Raw genomic sequence first — 6000 nt, 5'->3', positions numbered from 1 at the left:
AGGCAGCCCCCTCTCTCCCATGTTATTCATCCTTTGCATGGAGCCTTTGTACCGATTGTTCGAGTGCGCGTCCACAGCCGGACTTCTCACCCCCCTTGCCAGGACTGGGCTCCAGCAGCGTGTGTCCATGTACGCTAACGACGTCATGGTGTTCCTGAAGCCAACTGTGGAAGATCTGCGGGCCCGCGCGGCCGTGCTGGACCTTTTTGGCCATGCGTCTGGGCTACGGATAAACCTTCAGAAGAGTGCAGCACTACCAATTCGATGCACGCGGGAGCATATGCAGATGGTCACAGGGATCCTGGGCTGCACGGATGGCACCTTTCCTTGCCGGTACCTCGGCCTCCCGCTCTCAATAAGGAAGCAGACGCCTGCGCAGTTCTAGGGCATGGTCGACCAGATGGCGGCGCGCCTGCCTACCTAGAAGGCCGCGACGTTACCCAAGAGCAGCCGCCTTCTGCTGGTCCAGTCCGTGTTGTATGCTATCCTAGTACACTCCATGATCGTGATGGGCCTTCCGCCGAAGACCATCAAGGCGATGATCAAAATCTGCAGGGGTTTTCTATGGTGTGGAAAGAAAGAAGCAGGTGGTGGCAAATGTGCCGTCGCATGGGAAGTGTTGAGTCGACCGAGGTGGGCAGGAGGACTCGGAGGTCCAAACCTGCGATGGATGAACATTGCCTTGCAAACCAAGTGGCTCTGGCTACAGCGCGTTGATCAATCTAGGCCATGGGTGGAATTCAAGGTGAACACGCCTGAGGACGCTCGAGGGATTTTTCAGGAAGCCGCGAGGATGACCATTGGAGATGGGCGCACGACAATATTCTGGGAGGACCGTTGGCTGTCAGGATACCGCATTCAGGAGCTCGCGCCAGCCGTATATGGCAGAATATCTAAGAGGACGAGGCAATTCTGAACTGTCGTTGATGCCCTAACTGATGCCACCTGGGCCCGAGACATCGGCCCGGACATGGACGAGCACGTGTTAGCCCAGTTCCTTGAGCTTTGGCCCCGGGTGGAGGGCGTGACACTTTGTGATCACATACCAGACAAGTTCACATGGTCGTGGGAGAAGGACGGAGATTTCTCGACGCGATCGGCCAATGCGGCAGGTTTTGCGACCCTTCAGGTCTCCCCCACAGCAGCTTTCACATGGTCATCGCATGCACCTCTATGCTGCAGATTTTTTGCGTGCCTAGCCCTTCAAAATTGGGTGTGGACCTCAGATAGACTTGCGAGAAGAGGTCTACCACATCAGGAACGCTGCCCGTTTTGCGACCAGGACGCCGAAACAATTAACCACCTCCTCATCCGGTGTGTGTTTGCCAGAGAGATCTGGGACACGGTTTGCCAGGCGTTTGGCACAATTGGAGAGGCCCCAACAACAAAAGATGACCTGATGGCATGGACTACTAGACCTGCGTTGACCGGGAGGCATGCCAAATCTCTACGTGCACTCCACCTACTGATCATGTGGGAATTGTGGAAGCACGGGAACTCTATTGTCTTTGAGGGGAAGGCACCGGACGCACGAGGACTTCTGCGGAAAATTGTTGCTGAGTGCGTGGTGTGGATGAAGGCAGGGATCATTCATAGCAACCTCGAGCCCTGGGTGGTAGCGATAGGTGCGTGGGTAGATAGGGAGTAATCATTGTACTTTCCTTTCTTGACGGGTGGAGTGCACTTGTGTGTGCAACGAGAGCTTTGTAAACTGTACATGGGGATTCTTTTACCCCTTTCTCTCTTCAATATATGATACGCACACTCGTGCGTATTCGAAAAAAAATGTTTTAGATAAGTTCAACAATGGAGTGGCATGGACTAGAGGATGTGGAACCCCTTCAAGATGCTAAGGACAAAGGATTGGCTCAAGCTTCAGGATCAAGACTCTACATTTTCTATTTTAGTGATCCAAGATCACATTGAGTCTATAGGAAAAGCCAATACTATCAAGAGGGGATGAGGTGTTGCTTAATGGCTTGCTTGCTCAAAGTGCTTAGTGATATGCTCCAAAACCCTCAACTACCTTCCCACATCCACATATGACCTAAACCAAAAGTCAAACTCGGCCCCACCGATTCTTTCTATCCAAAGCCATCGAGTTTAGTTAACATAGCCACTGCCAGAAATCCTAATCAGTTCGGTCTCACCGATGGGATCTCGGTCTCACTGAGATGGGCTTGCAAACTCTCTGTTACCTATTGCAATATCTTCGGTCCCACCGAGATATGCAATCGGCCCCACCGAGTTTGCTTGGCCAACTCTCTGTTTCGCTTATTACCCAAATCGGTCCCACCGAGTTTGAGTAATCGGTCAAACCGAGTTTTGGTTTTACCCTAACCCTAGCACATCGGTTCCACCGAGTTGAACTAGTCGGTCCCACCAAAAACCCTAACGGTCACTAGGTTTACTAAATCGGTCCGACCGAGTTTTTCCCTTCAGTCTCACCGAGATTGGTAAATTGAGTGTAACGGTTAGATTTTGTGTGGAGGCTATATATACCCCTCCACCCACTTTTCATTCTGTGAGAGAGCCATCAGAACATACCTACACTTCCAATACACATTTTCTGAGAGAGAGCCACCTACACTTGTGTTGAGGTCAAGATATTCCATTCCAACCATATGAATCTTGATCTCTAGCCTTCCCCAAGTTGCTTTCCACTCAAATCTTCTTTCCACCAAATCCAAATCCTGTGAGAGAGAGTTGAGTGTTGGGGAGACTATCATTTGAAGCACAAGAGCAAGGAGTTCATCATCAACACACCATTTGTTACTTCATGGAGAGTGGTGTCTCCTAGATTGGCTAGGTGTCACTTGGGAGCCTCCAACAAGATTGTGGAGTTGAACCAAGGAGTTTGTAAGGGCAAGGAGATCGCCTACTTCATGAAGATCTATCGCTAGTGAGGCAAGTCCTTCGTGGACGACGACCGTGATGGAATAGACAAGGTTGCTTCTTCGTGGACCCTTCGTGGGTGGAGCCCTCCGTGGACTCGCGCAACCGTTACCCTCCATGGGTTGAAGTGTCCATCAACGTGGATGTACGATAGCACCACCTATCGGAACCACGACAAAAACATCCGTGTCTCCAATTGCGTTTGAATACTCCAAACCCTTCTCTTTACATTCTTGCAAGTTGCATGCTTTACTTTCCGCTGCTCATATACTCATTGCATGCTTGCTTGATATGTATTGTGTTTGTTAAACTTGTGCTTAAACTCCACTTAAACTTGAGAATATTAAAAACTGCAAATTTTGGCACTTAGTGTCTAATCACCCCCCCTCTAGACACCTCTTCTCGATCCTTTCAATTGGTATCAGAGCCTTGGTCTCCATTGCCTTGGTTTAAACACCATTGGAGGAAGATGGATGTGTCTACTTTGGGGAGTCTTAGACATAGAGTGCCTATTCTTGATGGAGAGTATTTTCATGAGTGGAAAAATGAAATGCTTGAGATTTTCAATGAATATCATTTGAACAAGTACATTACTAGCTCTTGTGCACCTCTCATGTTGATCCTTTGCACCCTACCCTAGATGAAGATATTGACATGATTCGCAATCTTAGAACTGTTGAGCTCATCATTAGAGGCTTGCCTAGAAACTTGATTGGATGTTTGCCGACTCTTAAGTGTGCCCACACCATATGGAAATTTCTTGAGGAACTCTTTCCTAATTACTCCTTGAAAGATCTAGATGAAATCCTCCATAAGTCTATTGCTTTGATTAAGATGAGTTCCAATGATCCCAAATTTGGTGACTGCTTAATTGAGCTTACTAATCTTACGAGTGCCAAAGGAGATGTTGGAATCATTAGCAATATCATTTCCAGAGCTATTAGAATTCATAAAGATAACTATAGAAATGATCATTTATCTAATGAATTGCCCTCTCTAGGAATTGATCAATCACAAGATGATGTTGAACATGAATACTCGGATGAGGATGATGATGATGATGATGATGATAGTGACTATGATCTCGATGATGCGATGAGACACTTTGGTCTTATGGCAAATCTTCGCGGCTTCATGGCTGGAGGAAAGGAATGGGTCCTTGATAGTGGATGTACTGATCATATGACCGGAGATAAAGACATGTTACGTGAGCTTGCTAAAAATGACGGCCCTCGAAAGTATGTCACTTCTGGTGATAATTCAAAGGGTAAGGTGGTTGGCCTTGGTAAGGTGGCCATCTCACATGATAGCTCCATACAAAATGTCATGCTCGTTGAATCTCTTGGCTACAACTTACTTTCAGTATCTAGACTTGCTGATTTCAGTTTCAATGTCCTATTTGCTGAAGTAGACTGCTAAGTGTTTCGTAGAGATAATCATAAAATGGTCTTTACCGGTATACGTAGAGGAGATCTTTACGTTGTTGATTTCACTTAAAAGGCTCAACCTAAAACTTTCTTAATTGCTAAATCTTCTAAAGGCTGGTTGTGGCATAGAAGACTAGGTCACGTTGGTATGCGAAATCTTGATAAGCTTATTAAAGGTGATCATATCCTTGGAATAAAAGATGTCATATTTGACAAGGATAGACTTTGTAGTGCTTGTCAAGCAGGGAAACAAGTTGGAGGAAGTCACCGCACGAAAAACATCATGACCACAAGAAGACCACTCGAGCTACTTCACATGGATCTCTTTGGTCCAAATGCCTACAAGAGTCTCGGTGGTAACTCATTTGTTCTAGTCATAGTTGATGATTTTTCAAGATTTACGTGGGTGTTCTTTCTTGATGACAAATCGCAGGTCCAAAAGATCTTCAAAAACCTCGCTAGGAAGGCCCAAAATCAGTTTGACGTGAAGATCAAGAAGGTTCGGAGCGACAATGGAATGGAGTTCAAGAACGCAAATGTGGACACCTTTCTTGACGAAGAAGGGATTTCACATGAGTTCTCGGCTACGTACACACCTCAACAAAATGGAGTTGTTGAAAGGAAGAACCGGACTCTTATCGAGATGGCAAGAACGATGCTTGATGAGTACAAAACGCCAAAGCACTTTTGGGCGGAAGCGGTTGAGACAGCTTGTCATGCAACAAATCGCTTGTATCTTCACAAGCTACTCGACAAGACGGCATACGAGCTCCTCACCGGTAACAAACCCCAAGTTGGATACTTTCGAGTATTCGGCTCAAAGTGCTACATTCTTGATAAGCATCGTCGTTCTAAGTTTGCTCCTAAATCTGATGAAGGTTTCCTACTTGGTTATGGCTCAAACTCTCACACTTACCGTGTCTACAACAATTTCACCCGAAAGGTTGAAGAGACGGTAGATGTGAAGTTTGATGAATCTAACGGCTCGCAAGTAGAGCAACTGCCAATTGATGTAGGAGACAAAGACCCTTCGGAAGCAATTCAAGACTTGTCCATTGGCAAGATTCGTCCAATGGAAGTGAAGGAAAGTACCTCGTCTGTCCAAGTGGAAGCTTCTACCTCACGACAAGGTGAACCAAGAGTTGATACAGAAGCATCCACAAGCGGGACACGCCAAGATGAAGAAAACGAGGAAGCGCACCAAGATGAACATCAACAACCTCCTTCTCCACCACGACAAGAGAATGACAACGTCAACAATGAAGAAGGCCAAGAAGAAGAACAAGATGAAGAGGATGTTCCACCCCGACACAAGCAAAAGCTTTCACGTGTTCGAGCAAGAATTGCAAAGATCATCCCATCGAGCAAATCTACAATGATATCCAAACCGGGAGAATCACTCGCTCTAAAACTCGTTTAGCTAACTTTTGTGAACATTACTCATTCATCTCTAGCATTGAACCTATGAAGGTTGAAGAAGCATTGGAGGATCCAGACTGGATAAACGCTATGCATGAAGAGCTACACAACTTTGAGAGAAATCAAGTGTGTACATTGGCTGAGAAGCCCGACAACAACCAAAACATCATTGGTACCAAATGGGTGTTTCGCAACAAGCAAGATGAAGATGGACAAGTGGTTTGCAACAAAGCACGTCTCGTCACCCAAGGCTACACAC

This window comes from Triticum urartu, chromosome 3A (genome assembly GCF_056163025.1).
Source record: "Triticum urartu cultivar PI428250 chromosome 3A, HENAU_Tu73, whole genome shotgun sequence".
In the NCBI taxonomy this organism is placed as follows: Eukaryota; Viridiplantae; Streptophyta; class Magnoliopsida; order Poales; family Poaceae; genus Triticum; species Triticum urartu.
This window is presented reverse-complemented; position numbering follows the sequence as displayed.